General features: G+C 45.2%; 1 pseudogene; it reads right to left on the bottom strand.

Annotated features, from left to right (window-relative positions):
- Positions 1 to 2,039: 2,039 nt before the first annotated feature.
- The window catches only part of LOC112636478, a 157,339-nt pseudogene continuing 141,610 nt past the window's right edge, over positions 2,040 to 17,768 (bottom strand).

Raw genomic sequence — 17,768 nt, 5'->3', positions numbered from 1 at the left:
TGGCTAAAATTTCAAGGTAAAAGCCATTGGATCTTGTGTGTATGTGTGTGTGTATGCATAAATGTGTTTATATGTATACATTTGTACTATCCTATGTGGTATGTCTAGCATGCTACCAAATGGCTTCTAAGTAAATGAATACTCATAAATTTTAAAAGTCCAAATATTCTTTAAGTTTACATGAATTTAGTAATTTTTGATTAAAAACTTGTTTTTTTAATAAATTGAAATTAAAAAGCCTTGAAAATTATTAGCATACATTCTTATCTGTGTTTACTGATTAAGATGTCAAGGTTTGGCACAAATGCTGTAAGACTACAAATGCAGCCAAAAATAAACTTGTGTAATTTTTTGACAGATAAGACTAATTTAATATTGCAGGTTCAATAAAAACAGAAAATTCTTGTTTGTTAGTGGCAAAATACCTATGTGTTTAACTTTAAGTTTCATTCTTAGGTAAACACCTGATATTCACAGGCTATAAAAATAGTTAATAAAAAATTAAATTGAAATGATAACTAACTTTCTCTAATATGTGCATTTTCATAAGTAATCTAGATAAACTCTTAAAAATGAAAGAATTAAATACATATAAAAGGGATAAATACTTGTAGGTAAACTTTCTATGTAATTTAAAATCTTAAAATTATTTTAAATTCAATAGTAAATGCTTGCTAGATGTCTGGGTCATTTCCAATGAAAAGGGATTATAATATGAAAAAACATGTTTCTAAGACTTGTGGAATGGTTTCACCTATAAAATGATGACATCTAAAAAACCATTCAGGATTTCTTACTTCTCAGGTTTTTACTAAAATGTGAGGCAACTAAGAAAAAAAATTTTAATTAATATACAATTCTGTAAGTTGGGGTATTTTTGTTGACCAGAGATAGAGTTTAACTGCTGAGACCCGCTCGATCGGGGAGACCCTAACCCAGTGGTGCTAGAGGAATTCAAGACACAGACACAGAAATATCGAGGTGTGAAGTGGGAAATCAGGGGTCTTCCAGCCTTCAGAGCTGACAGCCCCAAACAGAGATTTACCCACATATTTATTAACAGCAAACCAGTCATTAGCATTGTTTCTATAGATATATGATTAACTAAAAGTATCCCTTATGGGAAATGAAGGGATGGGCTGAATTAAAGGAATAGGTTGGGCTAGTTAACTGCAGCAGGAGCATGTCCCTAAGGCACAGATTGCTCATGCTATTGTTTGTGGCCTAAGAATGCCTTTAAGCAGTTTTCTGCCCTGGGCAGGTCAGGTGTTCCTCACCCTCATTCCCGTAACCCCAAACCTTCCAGCTTGGGCATTAGGGTCATTATGAACAAGTTACAGTGCTGTAGAGATTTTGTTTATGGCCAGTTTTGGGGACAATTTATGGCCAGATTTTGAGGGGCCTGCTCCCAACATTTAACTGTAGAAAAGCTGAGGTGGCAGAATTCTGAAATAGCAGCAAAAGGTTTATGTTTATGCCCATATTAAACATATGGGCCATAGATGACCAGCCCATCTATTTACAATATTCAGGATCTGGGGTTTTCCATATGCATCTGTACTGCCATCCCTCAACTTCAAATTTATCCCCATCAGCACACTCATTTCTTTCCTGGATCTGCCTTGGCCATAAAAGATACAACTCTTCTGGGTGATATCCCATCATATAAATCTAGGCATTATCTCCTAGTGTCTCTGGGTCTCTTCACAGTATTTTTTTTTTTTCTTAAACTTTTTTTTTGACGATGTCTTGCTCTGTCACCCAGGCCGGAGTGCAGTGGCATGATCTTTGCTCACTATAACCTTCATCTCCAGGGTTCAAGCTATCCTCCTACTTCAGTCTCCCCAGTAGCTGGGACTACAGGCACAAGACACCATGCTAATTTTTGTATTTTTTTGTAGAGACAGAGTTTTGCCTTGTTACCCAGGCTGGTCTTGAACTTCTGGGCTCAAGCAATCTGCCCACCTCAGACTGGTGCTGTTATTACAGGTGTGAGCCTCTGGGCCCAGCCTCTTCCCAATCTCTGACTCCAGAGCACACTAGGGGCCTGTCTCTTCAGTGAAGGAGGCTTCCACTGGTGGTGTTGAGGGCATCTTGGGCATTGACTCAGGTGCGGGGGTTACTCTCTTCTTAGAGATAACCCTGATAGAGCTGGCAAAAGGGAGACAGTTCACTCTCTGATGGCTGTTTACAGCTGTACCATGGGTACCAGGGTTCACCTGAGACCAGGGTGGGGACTGGCAGAGAAGCACTCATAGCTCCATGAGAGGCACTAAAATCAAGGTCCTGGGGTTCAACTTGGGAGATGTGGTAACTGAGGACACCATGATCTCTGATTTTCTGGATGACATGGGTCAACATCTTATGCTGCTTCATACGGACTCCTGTGTATGGAGCATGGAAAATAATACCCGTGTGGGCACTGACAAACTGTTCCGAGAGCTTAACAATCCTAAAATCAACATGTAACTTGTGATCTTGGCAGATGGGGCAGGGATTCCCAGCAACTTTATTCCTGTTGGTAAAGTTTTGTCCTAAAATAAAATGACTTCTTATTTTAAAATAGGTAGTACAAACAAATCAGAAGGTCAAAATATGTTGTTCATAGTCTCAGTCCTAATAAAGATTGTAGGAAACAAATTTATAAAATAAATTTTGTATGTAATTTAATTGCCTACAATTAAAAAGAAATTATCTATAACAGTCTTTCTAAGTTTGGTCACCTATCTTAAGATTTTTCTAAGGTATTAATTTACTCTTAAAATTGTAAGAGATTTGTTTTTTAATTCTACAATCTTAGACCTATAACTCACTTACCCCCAGTGGCTTCTGCAGGCAACACACCTCATCCTCACCAATCACCCATTGATTCCTTTCAGAGAGTGAACCCAGATGGTACCCAGTGCAGGGCATCTTACCAGCCTTCCTCTATGATTCCCTCTGGCAAGTTACCAATGAGAAAGAGAGATGGTTATTGTACATGTTCTCTTCACAACTTCAGATATTCACAACTAGAAGTCACATTTTAGAGTATTTTTGAGACCCATAACCCCAACCAAGCAGATGTCCAGTCCCTTTTGAACATTCTCCTCACTGGATGAAAAATTAAAAAAAAAAAAAAAAAAAAAAAGAAGAAGAAGAAGAAAGAAAATAAAATCCTCTGTTATTAGAAGTGCTAGGGAGGAAATGGACAGAACCCACAGAGACAAGATAAAAAATCCTGTTAAGAGACCAGGGAATGAGGTTGTGACAGACCTTGACCCCATTTGGGATCCTGAGACAGGAATGAAAAAGGCAAGATTCAGGCATGATGAAACATTAATGTTAAAGGGAATAAGGCCACAGAAGAAAGACCCACTAACTGGAGTAAGCTAAGAAAAATTAATCAACAACCCCAGAAAGGTCTATATATCTTCCCAGAGAGGTTGAGAGGAAAATATGAAGTTGTATACTGCTCTTACTCCTGATTCAGCAGAGGGAGAGAGGCAGTTCTGAAATCTATTTATCTCCCAGAGGACATCAGACATTAGCTATAAACTCCAAAAGGTAAAATTAGAGCTCAATGCTCCCATCTTAAGACTAATATACCTAGGCAATAAGATGTTCAACAACCAAGAAGGGGAGGAGGAGCATAAAGAAGAAAGAGAGGCCAAAAAGCAAGCCCAACTACTGGCTGTTACCTATTTGCATTCAGTTGATGCAGAGTGAAGATTTGCAGTCCTTGTGTTTTTCAGAAATTAAGCATAGTTTACTTACTAAGGGCTTTGAAGGCTCTTGGAAAATCACAGCTCTGGTGAGTTACTGCTGGTCCTCTAACCAATAGAAAAGATTCCAAAGACCTAAGAGACTAGGACCAAACCAATGTGTCTTCTGCAAGGAAAAGGGTCACTGGAAAAGGGACCCATCTGAAAGGAAAGGGAAGGGGGAATGTCCCACCTAGGTGTTTCAGAGTAGCAGATGGTCAAAGTAGAAAAAAAAAAAGTCTACAGGTCCTAGGGGCTCCTTAGTTGGCCCTCTACTTCAAGGTGTCCTGACTGTCATTGGATGTAGGGGACAAGCCTGTTGGGTCCTTGGTTGACACAGGGGCCACCTACTCTGTTTTGAACACACCCAGGGGTATACTTACTTAACAAAGTGGCAGGATTTCCCAGATAGAAAAAAAAACCCAGCAGCTAACATGGACTGTGTCGTCTCAAGAGTTCAAACCCTATACCCAGTCTCAAAAATATTTGGAGAGGCCTGGAGTTACTGACTCTTGAACAAGGAACCCTCTTCCAATATGTGGATAACATCCTTGTTGCCAGCCTTTCTAAAAAATTTGGGATCAAAATACCCATTAACCTTTAACTTCCCAGCAGAAAGGAGTTCTAAGATATTCCCCCAAAAGCACAAATATCTCAGCAACAAGTAATCTATCTGTAGTTACTCCTAGAAGAAGAACAACAAAGTTAGTCCCAAGGGAGATGGGAAGTAATATGCCAAGTACAGCAATCAAAGACCTGGAAACAACTTCAAGGGTTCCTGGGCATAGCAGGATTTGGCAGCCTCTGAATTGCTAGCTTTGACCTCATTGCCAATCCTCTATAAAAATAATTAAAAGGACACAGGGCCTTTTAAATGAATGACAAATTGTAACCAAGCATTCCCCAAACTTAAAACACAGCTCACAAGGGCCCCAGCTTTAAGCCTACCCAACTTAACTAAATCTTTCTATCTTTATGTTCATGAAAAGGGAAAAGCCTTGAGTACTAACTTAAAGGTTGGGCCCACTGACCCACGTAGTATCCTACTTTTTCATGCAGTTGGACCCAGTTGCTAAAGGCTGGCCACCCTGCCTTTGGTTGATGGCAGTCATGGCCCTCCTTTGAAAAGAGAGAAGTTTGGACAACCCCTAACCATCTGAACTCTCCACCATACCCAGACCCTCATAAAAGAAACAGGAATAGAATGGCTATCTCCAGGCAAGGCTCTCCAGTTGCAAAGTTATTGCAGGCTGTAAGAAATTTAGCTCAGCTGGCAATAGTTCATGGCCATGGCCACCAGAAGGGGAAACTAAGGTAATTAAAGAAAATAATAAAGTCAATCTAATGCCAAAACAAGCAGCTTTAAGAAAGTTACCCTTCAAATGCCACTTTTGCTTTCCCTCTTGAATCCTGCTCCTTGTTTTAAAACAAAACAAAACAAAACAAAACAAAACAAAACAAAAAACCCTGGTTTACTCTTTAAAAAAATGGAAAAAGCCCTCCAAATTGGAATATACCTGATGTTCTAAATCATCCAGGAGGGCTAATAAGTCCTCATGAACAACTTATTTTCCCAGAAGAAATTACATTATAGGCCATTAGAGAAGCTCATTCTACCACTCACTTTGGTTATGAGGCTCTTCAAAACCGGCTTTTCAAGAGCATGATGGCCCCAAAGTTCAGGGAGCTAGACAAGGAGATGGTTGAGATTTTCCCCACATGCTATGTTAAAAATTCTAATAACCACCTCTCAGAGTTGGGTGGGGGAGGCAAAAGGGAGCTGCTCAGTTGGTGAAGTACCAACATAAACGTCCAGGGGAAGATTGGAAAATTTATTTCACAGATATGCCCAGAGCCTTATAAACCGTTAAATACCTCCTGGTTCTCATTGACACTTTTCTCAGGATGGGCAAAAGACTTTGCCACCCACACTGAGATTGCACATGAGATGGTAAAGTTACTACTGAAGAAAAATTGTCCTCAGATTCAGGCTGCCTGAGTCCATTCAAAGAAGTATTGGACCAGCATTTACATGTTCCATTACTAAGGCTACTTCTGAGGGTCTCAGAATAAAATGGTATCTACATGCCACCTGGAGACTGCAGTCTTCATTTATAGGATATACCCAGCTAAAGGTAGCTGTGTGAACCTAAGGAATAAAGTCCCTTTTATTGAGTTGAATCACTCTCAGATCTAAAATTACTGATGTGTTTGAGGACAAAAACCCTCAAACAAAATAAGTTACCCTGGGCCTGCATATACTTTCTGTCAGGACTTTGTTTACTTGCCCTCTTATATGTATCCTCATCTTTGCTTTGGGAGTAACCTTGTTGCATCCAGAGCCTACCGTGTTTGGAAAACACATGACCTCAAGGAGATTGCCCCCTATGGCACTTAATCCCCAGAGAAGTCAAAATCTTTGTTTCCTGTCCCCCTTTTGCCCAAGGAATAAAAGGGTGATTAGGTTTATTCTAGCTTCCATCAGGATAACAGGCAGTCTCCTAAAAAGCTGGGGAAGGTTTGCCTACCATGAGATTACCCTCTGCAACCTCATGACAGTTACGAAATGCGAGTTGATGAGAATGATGATCCTCTTACGTGAATTCTCCCTAGTCTCATTAGCCAATATTGCGCTTAGTAACTATCTGGCTCTTGATTACTTGTCACAACAAGGTGAGGTGTATATAGTATAGTCACCAAGTCTTCCTCTTATACTTGGGTACAAGATTAATTCAAAAAGATATTAAAATAATCTACAACCAGGCCAAGTGGTTCCACCAATTAACCAAAAGGACACAGACCCTCAAGGAATATAAAAACATCATAAAATAGGCCATCCCTAATCTCACTTAGTTCTTGTTCTTCCTGGGCCCTTTAACTACTATTGTACTTCTCTTGATTTGGGGGCCCTGTCTCCTAAATTGTCTGGTCTTATTTGTGTCTAAACAAATAGAGGCCATAAAACTACAGATAGCAGTTACTCAGTGATATAAACAGCTAGGCTCACACCCAGGAGATAACCAGACCTACCTAAGACTAGCTACAGAATAATTTCACTCCTCGGGGGACATATCAGCATCCAAATTCAGCTTGAAGAAGTTATAGAAGATGGATCCTCACATGTTTGAACCTCTAAAGAAGTGAATATAAGAAAAGGGGGGATTTGTTACCCAGTGTGATTACTACATGACATACCTGAATTTCTACTCAACACTAACTCTGCTTATCTTTAAAAAACTGGATGTTTGCTGTAAGAAGTTTTCTGTGTATTCAGACTAGCTGAGACTGGTTAGGTCCAAGATAGCTGATACGGTTTGGATCTGTTTCCCTACCGAATCTCATGTCAGATTGTAATCCCCAATGTTGGAGGTAGGGATGGGTGGGAGGTGATTAAATCATGGGGGTGGTTTCTCAGAAATGGTTTAGCACCACCCCCTTGGTGCTGTTCTTGTGACAGTGAATTCTCATGAGATCTGGTTGTTTAAAAATGAGTGGTATCTTCCCCCTCACTCTCTCTTCCTCCTTCTTCAACCATGTAAAGTGCCTGCTCCCATTTTGCCTTCAACCATAAGTAAAAGTTCCTTGAGGCCTCCCCGCAAGCATATGGACCATGTGAAAGAAATCAGGCACATTCCTCAGCCCCGGGCTCAACACAAACAGGCCCAGTACAAACACATCCCACCATATATCTCTCAACTTCCTGAGCCCAGTACAAATACATCCCACCATATATCTCTCAACTTCCTGAGCCCAGTACAAACACATCCCACCATATATCTCTCAATTTCCTGAGCCCAGTACAAACACCACCTGGAAAATCCCCGATAAGGACACAGCCGTTTGTGGTTTTACTGAAAGCGCGGGAACCAATAGAAAAACTACTAAATGTATAACTTAAAATGTAAACCAATTGTAATGCTGTAACCAAAAGAATTCCCTTGTTCCTCTGTAACTTTACGTATCCTATTTACATCGGGCTATAAAAAGCAAGCACTCGCATTGTTCGGGGCCCTCTTGTATGCTGTGGAATGGAGGGACCAAGTTCAAACTTGCAGTAAAAGATCCTTGCCACTTGGCTTTGACTCTGGACTCTGGTGGTCTTCTTTGGGGAACAAACGGTCTGGGCTTTACATCTGGGGGCTCGTCCAGGATTCCCCAAGCCCACCAGACCACTGATCAATGGATCTACCAGGATCGATCTGCTGATAGGTGAGCCGGCTCGTCTCTGTTTGTCTGTCTGTGTCTGTTCTGAACCTGTATCTGTGACTCACGAGGTTTGAAACTGAAGCTGACGCAGTCCTGGCGGACGCGCTATAGGACAGCCAGCGGAGACCGGTGGGAGACGTCCCCTGGCTCTCGTCTGATCTAGATTTTTATCTGAACTGATTCTGACCTGGGCTTCCGGAGCGTGCTTGCGGCTAGATATTATTTATACGCCAGATTTCCTTTACAGGAATTCTAACCCATATTCTTTTACAGGAAGAGACTACAAATTATTACAGGATGGGTAATACCCAGAGTACTCCCCTATCTCTCCTTACAAGTAATATCAGGAATGTTAGAGTGAGGGGCCATGATCTTAGTATGGAAATCAGGAAGGGAAAGCTAATTACTCTGTGCCGCTCCGAATGGCCGGCCTTTGATGTGGGGTGGCCACCCGAAGGGACGTTCCGACTTGCTGTCATCACTAGAGTAAAGTCCAAGATTTTCCTACCTGGGCGTGCGGGCCACTTGGATCAAATCCCATATATCGTCATATGGCAGGACCTTGTTGAGAACCCGCCTCCTTGGCTGTCCCCTTTCCAATTAGCCCCTGAACCCTGTAAGGCACTGGTTGCTCGGCCGCTAAAATCCAAGCAACCGACTGCCCCCCCCATCCAGTTCTACCTGATAGCGGAGACCCACTGTCCCCAGAACCCCCTCCGTACCCCTCTGGGCCCCAGGCCCCAGCCCCCCGGGCTGAGCTGCGGGAAGGAGCAGGCGGACGGGAGGCGGCCGGCACACCCGGACCTGCTGAAAGTGAAAGTAACTCTGAAGGGCCAGCGGGGCGGATGCGAGGATGCACTTTGCGGGCTAGCCCCCCCCAGCTGCCTGACTCCACAGTGGCTCTACCCCTTCGGGAAATAGGACCCCCAGATGACATGGAAATCCCGAGGCTCCAGTACTGGCCATTCTCTACCAGTGATCTGTATAACTGGAAGACTCAGAGTGCTCGGTTTTCAGAGAACCCCAAAGATTTACTGGCTTTATTGGATAGTGTCATGTTCACCCACCAGCCCACTTGGGATGATTGTCAGCAGCTCCTCCGAATCTTGTTTACCACGGAAGAGCGAGAGAGAATACAGGTAGAAGCTAGAAAGCTGGTCCCGGGGGACGACGGTCAACCGACTGCCAACCCCGACCTCATAAACGCAACCTTTCCTCTGACCAGGCCGGCGTGGGACTACAACACGGCAGAAGGTAGGGGACAGCTACACCTTTATCGCCAGACTCTAATGGCAGGTCTCCGGGCAGTTGCTCGCAAGCCCACTAATTTGGCTAAAGTATACTCTGTTCTGCAGGGAAAGACAGAAAGCCCAGCTACCTACTTAGAAAGATTAATGGAAGCTTTTAGACAGTACACCCCCATAGACCCAGAGGCTCCAGGAAGTCAGGCAGCTGTCGTAATGTCTTTTGTAAATCAGGCGGCCCCAGACATTAAAAGGAAACTCCAGAAATTAGAAGACTTAGAGGGAAAACAGATTCAGGACCTCCTTCAGATAGCCCAGTGGGTTTACAATAACAGAGATACTCCAGAATAAAAGCAATTTAAGGCCACTGAAAAAATGACCAAGGTCCTGGCAGCAGTAGTACAGAAAAAGCATCTACAGCCAGAGAACACCCAACCCAGGCGGTCCCCCAGACATGATAATCTGAGCAAAGACCAATGTGCATACTGTAAGGAAGCTGGCCACTGGGTAAGAGATTGCCCCAAAAAGAAACAACGAGGACAGGGACCCCCTAGGTGTACACCCGTACTAGTCACTCAAGACGAAGACTAGGGAAGATGAGGTTCAGACCCCCTCCCCGAACCTAGGGTCCCTTTGCAAGTGGAGGGGTCCCCAGTTCAGTTCTTGGTCAATACGGGAGCACAGCACTCGGTCCTAGTTAAAACTAATGGAAAATTATCCTCCAAGTCCTCGTGGGTACAAGGGGCCACAGGAGTTAAGAAATACCCCTGGACAACACACAGAACAGTAAACCTCGGAGCCAGGAATGTAACCCATTCTTTCCTGGTCATCCCTGAGAGCCCCTGTCCCCTATTAGGGAGAGACCTGCTAACTAAAATGGGAGCACAGATCCATTTCCTCCCCGAAGGGCCCGTCGTGACCAACTCCCAAAATCAGCCCATGTCCGTCCTGACTATAACCCTAGAAGATGAGTACCAGCTCCACCAGGAGCGAGCGGCCCCTGACCAGGACATAGCAACCTGGCTCCAGCAATATCCAGGAGCTTGGGCGGAAACGGGGGGCTTAGGACTAGCAAAACACCATCCTGCCTTGTTTGTTGAACTCAAGCCTGGGACAGACCCCGTTCGGGTACGCCAATACCCGATGCCCCTAGGGGCCAAAGAAGGGATTGCACCACATATTCGCCGGCTCCTTGACCAAGGGGTCCTTCGCCCATGTCACTCGCCCTGGAATACTCCATTGTTGCTGGTACGAAAACCTAGTAGCGGAGAATACAGACCTGTACAAGACTTGAGAGAAATCAATAAGAGGGTTATGGACATACATCCAGCTGTGCCTAACCCGTACACCCTCCTGAGTACCCTAAACCCTAAACATCAATGGTACACTGTTTTAGATTTGAAAGATGCTTTCTTCAGTTTGTCTTTAGCCCCTCAGAGCCAAAAGCTCTTCACCTTCGAGTGGACTGACCCTGAGAGGGGCATAAGTGGCCAACTGACATGGACCAGACTGCCGCAGGGATTAAAAAACTCTCCTACCCTGTTCGATGAGGCCCTCCATGAAGACCTGGGTGAGTACCGACGCAAACACCCTGAAATAACCTTACTACAGTATGTTGATGACCTCCTGATTGCTACTGAGACCCAAGAAGCTTGTATTCAAGGGACCAAGGGTCTCTTACAAGCTCTAGGGAACCCAGGCTACTGAGCCTCAGCAAAGAAAGCTCAAATCTGTAAATCAGAAGTAACATATCTGGGGTACCTGCTAAAAGGAGGGCAGCACTGGTTAACAGACGCCCGGAAGCAGACTGTTCTGCAGATCCCCAGGCCACAATCCACCCGACAAGTAAGGGAATTCCTGGGGTTGGCAGGATTTTGTAGACTATGGATACCTGGGTTCGCAAAGCTGGCTAAACCCTTGTATCAGGCAACACGAGGGCAGCAGCCATTTAATTGGACAGAAGAAGCTGAGTCGGCTTTCCAACAGATCAAAACCGCCCTACTCTCTGTGCCTGCACTGGGACTACCTGATGTCACCAAGCCCTTCCACTTATACGTGGATGAGAGCAAGGGTGTTGCCAAGGTGGTAATAACTCAGAACTTAGGCCCCTGGCGGAGGCCGGTTGCCTACCTGTCAAAGAAATTAGACCCAGTGGCTTCCGGGTGGCCCCCTTGTCTCCGAATGATTGTGGCCACGGCCCTGATGGTACAAGATGCTGATAAACTTGTCATGGGTCAAGAATTACAGGTCGTTACCCCACATGCCATCTAGGGTGTACTCAAACAGCCACCTAATCGATGGATAAGTAACGCCTGGCTCACCCACTACCAAGGACTACTACTAAATCCCCTCAGGATAACTTTCCTGCCCCCAACAACCTTAAACCCTGTCTCGCTGCTGCCCAACCCGGACCTGGACGCCCCGCTCCATGATTGCACCGAGATACTAGCTCAGGTGCACGGAGTTCGAGAGGACCTGCAGGACCGCCCACTTCCTGACGCTGACCTAGTCTGGTTCACTGATGGGAGCAGCTTCGTACACCAAGGCCAGAGGTACGCTGGAGCGGCAGTGACTTCAGAGACTGAGGTAATCTGGGCAGAACCCCTGCCCCCGGGAACATCGGCCCAGAAGGCCGAACTGATAGCGCTCACCCAAGCTCTTACCTTAGGGGCAGGGAAGAAACTGACAGTATACACAGACAGCCGATATGCTTTTGCTATGGCGCACATACATGGGGCCATTTACAGGGAGTGAGGGTTACTAACAGCTGAAAGAAAAGAGATAAAAAACAAGCAAGAGATCCTAGCCCTGTTAACAGCCCTATGGAGACCAGAAAAATTGGCTATTGTACATTGCCCAGGGCATCAGAAACCAACGACTCCAATTGCTCAAGGCAACTTTCTGGCAGACCAAACTGCAAGGAGTGTGGCAAAGGCTCCCAGCCAACTCCTTGCACTCCAGCTCCCTGATCCGGGCCCCCGGGACTTGCCATATTTCCCTGATTATTCAGAACAAGATCTGCAGTGGATCGACAAACTTACCCTGAAACAGATCCAGAATGGGTGGTGGACTGATACTAATGGCCAAACCATCCTACCAGAAAAATTAGGACAACAAGTGTTAGAACACATCCACTGAACCACCCACCTGGGTGCCCGGCGGATGATGGACCTGATCAGACACTCCAAGCTCAAAATCAGACATATATAGCCGAGACAGCCAGCAGCATCGTGACAAGTTGCAAAGTCTGCCAGCTTAACAGCGCCTACCCCAAATCCCAGGCTGCAATGGGAACAAGGCTCAGGGGAACCAGGCCTGGTATCTACTGGGAAGTAGATTTTACTGAGATAAAGCCAGGAAAATACGGGTATCGGTACTTACTTGTCTTTGTAGATACTTTTTCAGGGTGGACTGAAGCATTCCCAACCAAAAGGGAAACTGCTCAGGTTGTAGCAAAGAAAATTCTGGAAGATATCCTCCCCAGGTATGGCTTCCCCATCCAGATAGGGTCAGATAATGGGCCGGCCTTTTTCGCTAAGGTAAGTCAGGATTTGGCTTCCATCCTTGGGGCAAATTGGAAACTACATTGCGCTTACAGGCCCCAGAGTCAGGACAGGTAGAGAGAATAAATCGGACCTTAAAGGAGACCTTAACTAAATTGACTATGGAGACTGGTGCTAATTGGGTAGTCCTTCTCCCCTACGCTCCGTTCCGGGCCCATAATACCCCTTACAGACTGGGCCTTACCCCTTACGAAATCATGTATGGCAGACCCCCACCCCTGGTTCCCAGCCTAAAAGATGATCTGCTCAAGTCTGAAACAGAAAATGTCTCTGAACTCTTATTTTCCCTACCAGCCTTGCAGAAAATTCATCAAGAAATCTGGCCCAAGTGGAAGGAACTATATGAGACCGGTCCCCCACCGACACCCCATCCGTACCAGCCGGGAGACTGGGTCCTGGTTAAGCGACACCAACAAGAGACCCTAGAACCCAGGTGGAAGGGACCACTCCAGGTACTCCTAACCACACCCACCACCCTGAAGGTAGAAGGCATCGCGTCGTGGATCCACTACACCCACGTCAAGCCAGTGGACCCAACCTCTTACCTTCTGGGGCCAATCATGGTGGCGGCTGAAGCACAGGCCACGTGGACTGTGGACAGAGCTAAGAACAACCCCTTAAAACTCACGCTGCGCCGGCAGCATAACTCACTGCAAACATGCAGTTAGGTAGTCTAACCCTAACATTAGTCGCCCTAGTGGCCGCTGGGGAAAACACAAAACCAGCTCCTAATCCCTTTATCTGGAGATGCTGGCTTTATGAAAACCAAACCCACCCTGGACAACCTCATAAGCCCGGGAAATTATTGGCCAGTGCTGATTGCCCCTCCTCAGGGTGCAATAGCCCAATTTTACTAAATTTTACTGGTTTTCAAATAGCCAAACCAATGGAACCAATAATATGCTTTGAGTTTGATCAGACTAAATACAATTGTAAACACTATTGGTGGCACCAAAATGCCGGCTGCCCTTATAACTATTGTAACATCCATAAATCCCATTATTGGGGTGAGGAAGAACAGTTAGATCCTAGGTGGCCCTTCCATCGTAGACGGGACAGGGACTTTTCATATACATGGATAGTCAAAGACCCCTGGAACTCCCGCTGGACCATGCCTCAACACGGGGCTGTATACTCCTCCTCCTCCTCCACATGGCCTAGCAGTCACCTCTATCTGTGGCGAGGTCTAGTGCAGGTACGGCCCCTGGTCCATGGGAATATCCAACGACAAGAAAACAGACTAACACAAGATTTACGTCCTTTCTCCTGGTTAAAATTATTACAAGAAGGATTAGAACTTGCTAACCTTACAGGACTTCACAGCTTGTCTGGCTGCTTTCTGTGTGCCACTCTAGGGCGTCCAATGCTAACCGCTGTCCCTCTGCCATAGGGATCCTCTACCTCTGCCCAAGCTAACAACCTCCGAAACCTCTCATATGCCCCTATCCCTAACGTGCCACTATACCTAAGCCCCAGTCAGGAGAAGTTTCCCTACTGTTTCTCAGGAACTAATTCCAGCCTCTGCAATATCACTGCAATGCCCCGTAGTACCACCCTAAGGGCTCTGCTGGGCATATTCTTCTGGTGTAATGGAACATTATCTAAGAACCTATCTGGTCCCTCTGTTACCAACCTACTGTGTCTTCCTGTCACATTAGTTCCCCGGTTGACTCTACTAACTGCCGGCGAGTTCCTGGGTACACTGGTAACTGGACTAGTACTGCTATTCACCCAGTCCCTAGACCGAGGCCTGCACAAGCCATATTTCTCCCCTTCATTGCAGGAATCTCCCTCACCTCATCCCTCATTGCGGCCGGACTGGCGGGGGAAGCCCTAGGTCACACCCTCATAGAAAGCAACAAGTTATACCAACAATTTGCCATTGCTATGGAGGAGTCAGCTGAGTCCCTTGCCTCCCTTCAGTGACAGCTCACGTCCCTAGCTCAGGTAACCTTGCAGAACCAGAGGGCCCTAGACCTACTCACTGCTGAAAAAGGTGGTACATGTATGTTTCTAAAGGAAGACTGTTGTTTCTACATAAATGAATGAGGGCTTGTAGAGAACCGGGTCCAACAGTTACGCAAATTAAGCACAGAAGTAAAAGCATGGCAGTTTGCTTCAGCTGCAGACCAATGGTGGAATTCCTCTGTGTTTTCCCTGTTAGCCCCCTTCCTTGGACCCCTGCTGAGTCTACTATTTCTGTTTACCGTAGGACCTTGTGTTGTTAACAGAATTTTACAGTTTGTCAGGGAAAGGTTTGACACCGTACAGCTCATGGTCCTCAGAGCCCAATACCAACCTGTAAATGCTGAAACAGAATCAGACTTATAAGACCCAAGATTGGCTCTAGAGGTACCTAAGAAAAGGGGGGATGAAAGAAATCAGGCACATTCCTCAGCCCCGGGCTCAACACAAACAGGCCCAGTACAAACACATCCCACCATATATCTCTCAACTTCCTGAGCCCAGTACAAACACATCCCACCATATATCTCTCAATTTCCTGAGCCCAGTACAAACACCACCTGGAAAATCCCCAATAAGGACACAGCCGTTTGTGGTTTTACTGAAAGCGCGAGAACCAATAGAAAAACTACTAAATGTATAACTTAAAATGTAAACCAATTGTAATGCTGTAACCAAAAGAATTCCCTTGTTCCTCTGTAACTTTATGTATCCTATTTACATCGGGCTATAAAAAGCAAGCACTCGCATTGTTTGGGGCCCTCTTGTATGCTGTGGAATGGAGGGACCAAGTTCGAACTTGCAGTAAAAGATCCTTGCCGCTTGGCTTTGACTCTGGACTCTGGTGGTCTTCTTTGGGGAACAAACGGTCTGGGCATTACACATGCATCCTGTATATCCTGCAGAACTGTGAGCTGAATAAAGTTCTTTTCTTATACATTATCCAGTCTCAGACATTACTTTACAGCTGTGTGAGGCCAGACTAATTCAGGAAATTGGTGCCAAAGAGTGGGGCATTGGTATAAAGATGCCTGAAAAAGTGGAAGCAACTTTGAAATTGGGTAACAAGAAAAGGTTGTGAGAGTCTAGAGGGATCAGAAGACAACAGGAAGAGGAAGGGACTTTTGGAACTTCCTTGAGACTTGTTGCATAGCTGTGACCAAAATGTTGATAGTGATATAGATGGTTAAGGCAAGGCTGAGAAGGTCTCAGATGGAAATGAGGAATTTATTGGTAACTGGAGCAAAGGTCACTTTTGTTATGCCTTAGCAAAGGGTTTGGGTACGTTGTTCCCCTGCCTTAGGGATCGGTGGAACTTTGAACTTGAGACTTATGATTTAGGATATCTGGTAGAAGAGATTTCTAAGCAGCAAAGCGTTCAAGATGTAGTCTGCCTGCTCCAACAGCTTATGCTCATATGTGCGAGCAAATAAATGACTTAAAACTGAAACTTACATTTAAAAGGGAAATAGAAAGTGTAAATTTGGAAAATTTGTAGTTTGGCCATGTGGTAGGAAAAAAAAAACAAACAAGCACCACTTTCGGGGGGGGGGGGGGGGGGGCGGAATTTAAGCAGGCTGCAGAAATTTGCATAAGTGAAAATGAGCCAAGTGTTAATAGCCAAGACAATGGAGAAAAGGCCTTGAAGGCATTTTGGAGACATTTGCAGTAGCCCCTCCCATCGCAGACCTGGAGGTCCAGGAGAATAGAATAGTTGTCTTGGCCAGACCAAGGGCCCCTTTGCCTTGTGCAGTCTCAAGATACTGCTCCCCACATCCCAGCTGCTCTGGCTTTAGCATCAGCCCAAAGGGCAGCCGATACAACTCAAGCTGCTGCTGCAGAGAATGCAAGCCATAAGCCTTGGGAGCTTCTATGTAGTGTTAAGACTGTGGGTGCACAGATTATAAGAGTTAAGATTTGGTAGCTTCTGCCTAGATTTCAGAGAATGTATAGAAAAGCCTGGGTGTCCAGGTAGAGTCCTGCTGCAGGGGCAAAGTCCTCATTGAAAACCTCTACTAGGGCAGTGTGCAGGGGAAATGTTGGGGAGGAGACCCTATGCAGAGTCTCCACTGGAGCACTGCATAGCGGAGTTATGAGAAGAGTGCAACAATCCTCCAGACCCCAGAATTCTAAATCTACCAACATCTTCTACCCTACACTTGGAAAAGCCTTAGGAACACAATAGCAGCCAGTGAGAGCAGTTGCAGAGTCTGAACCTTGCAAAACCAGAGAGGCAGAGCTTCCCAAGGCTTCAGGAGCTGACTCCTCATACTAGTTTGACCTGGATGTGGGAGATGGATTCAAAGGTGATTACTGTGAAGCTTTAAGACTTGATGACTGTCCTGCTGACTTTCAGACTTGCATGGGGTCTGTAGCACCTTTTATTTTGGCCCATTTCTCCTCTTTGGTAAGAATATTTACCTAATACTTGTTCTTTCATTGTGTCTTGGAAGCAACTAACTTGTTTTTTATTATACAGGCTTATAGGTGAAAAGGACTTAACTTGTCTCAGATGAGATATGGGACTTTGGACTTTTGATTTAATGTTGGGGAATGAGTTAAGACTTTGAGGGACTGTTGGGAAGGTGTGATTGTATTTTGCAGTGTGAGAATAATACAACATTTGGAGGGTCAGGGGCAGAATAATATGGTTTGAATCTGTGTCCCTACCAAATCTCATGTAGAATCGTAATCCTCAGTGTTGGAGGCGGGGCCTGGCAGGAGGAGATTGAATCATAGAAGTAGATTCTCATAAATGGTTTAACACCATCCCCTCTTGGTACTGCCCTGGTAATTATATGTGAGTTCTCATGAGATCTGGTTGTTTACAAGTGTGTGGCACCTCCCCTTCACTCTCTCTTGCTCTTACTTTGGCCATGTGAAGTGCCTGCTCCCACTTTGCCTTCTGCCATGAGTAAAAGTTCCCTGAGGCCCCCCAAAAGAAGATACTACCATGCTTCCTGTACAGCCTCTAGAGTTGTGAGCCAATTAAACCTCATTTATTATGAATTATAAATAAATACCTATAAATAAATTAGGTATTTATT

The sequence above is a fragment of the Theropithecus gelada genome, chromosome 12, assembly GCF_003255815.1.
Source record: "Theropithecus gelada isolate Dixy chromosome 12, Tgel_1.0, whole genome shotgun sequence".
In the NCBI taxonomy this organism is placed as follows: domain Eukaryota; kingdom Metazoa; phylum Chordata; class Mammalia; order Primates; family Cercopithecidae; genus Theropithecus; species Theropithecus gelada.
The sequence above is the reverse complement of the archived record's forward strand: the minus strand, read 5'-3'. Positions and strand labels throughout refer to the sequence as shown.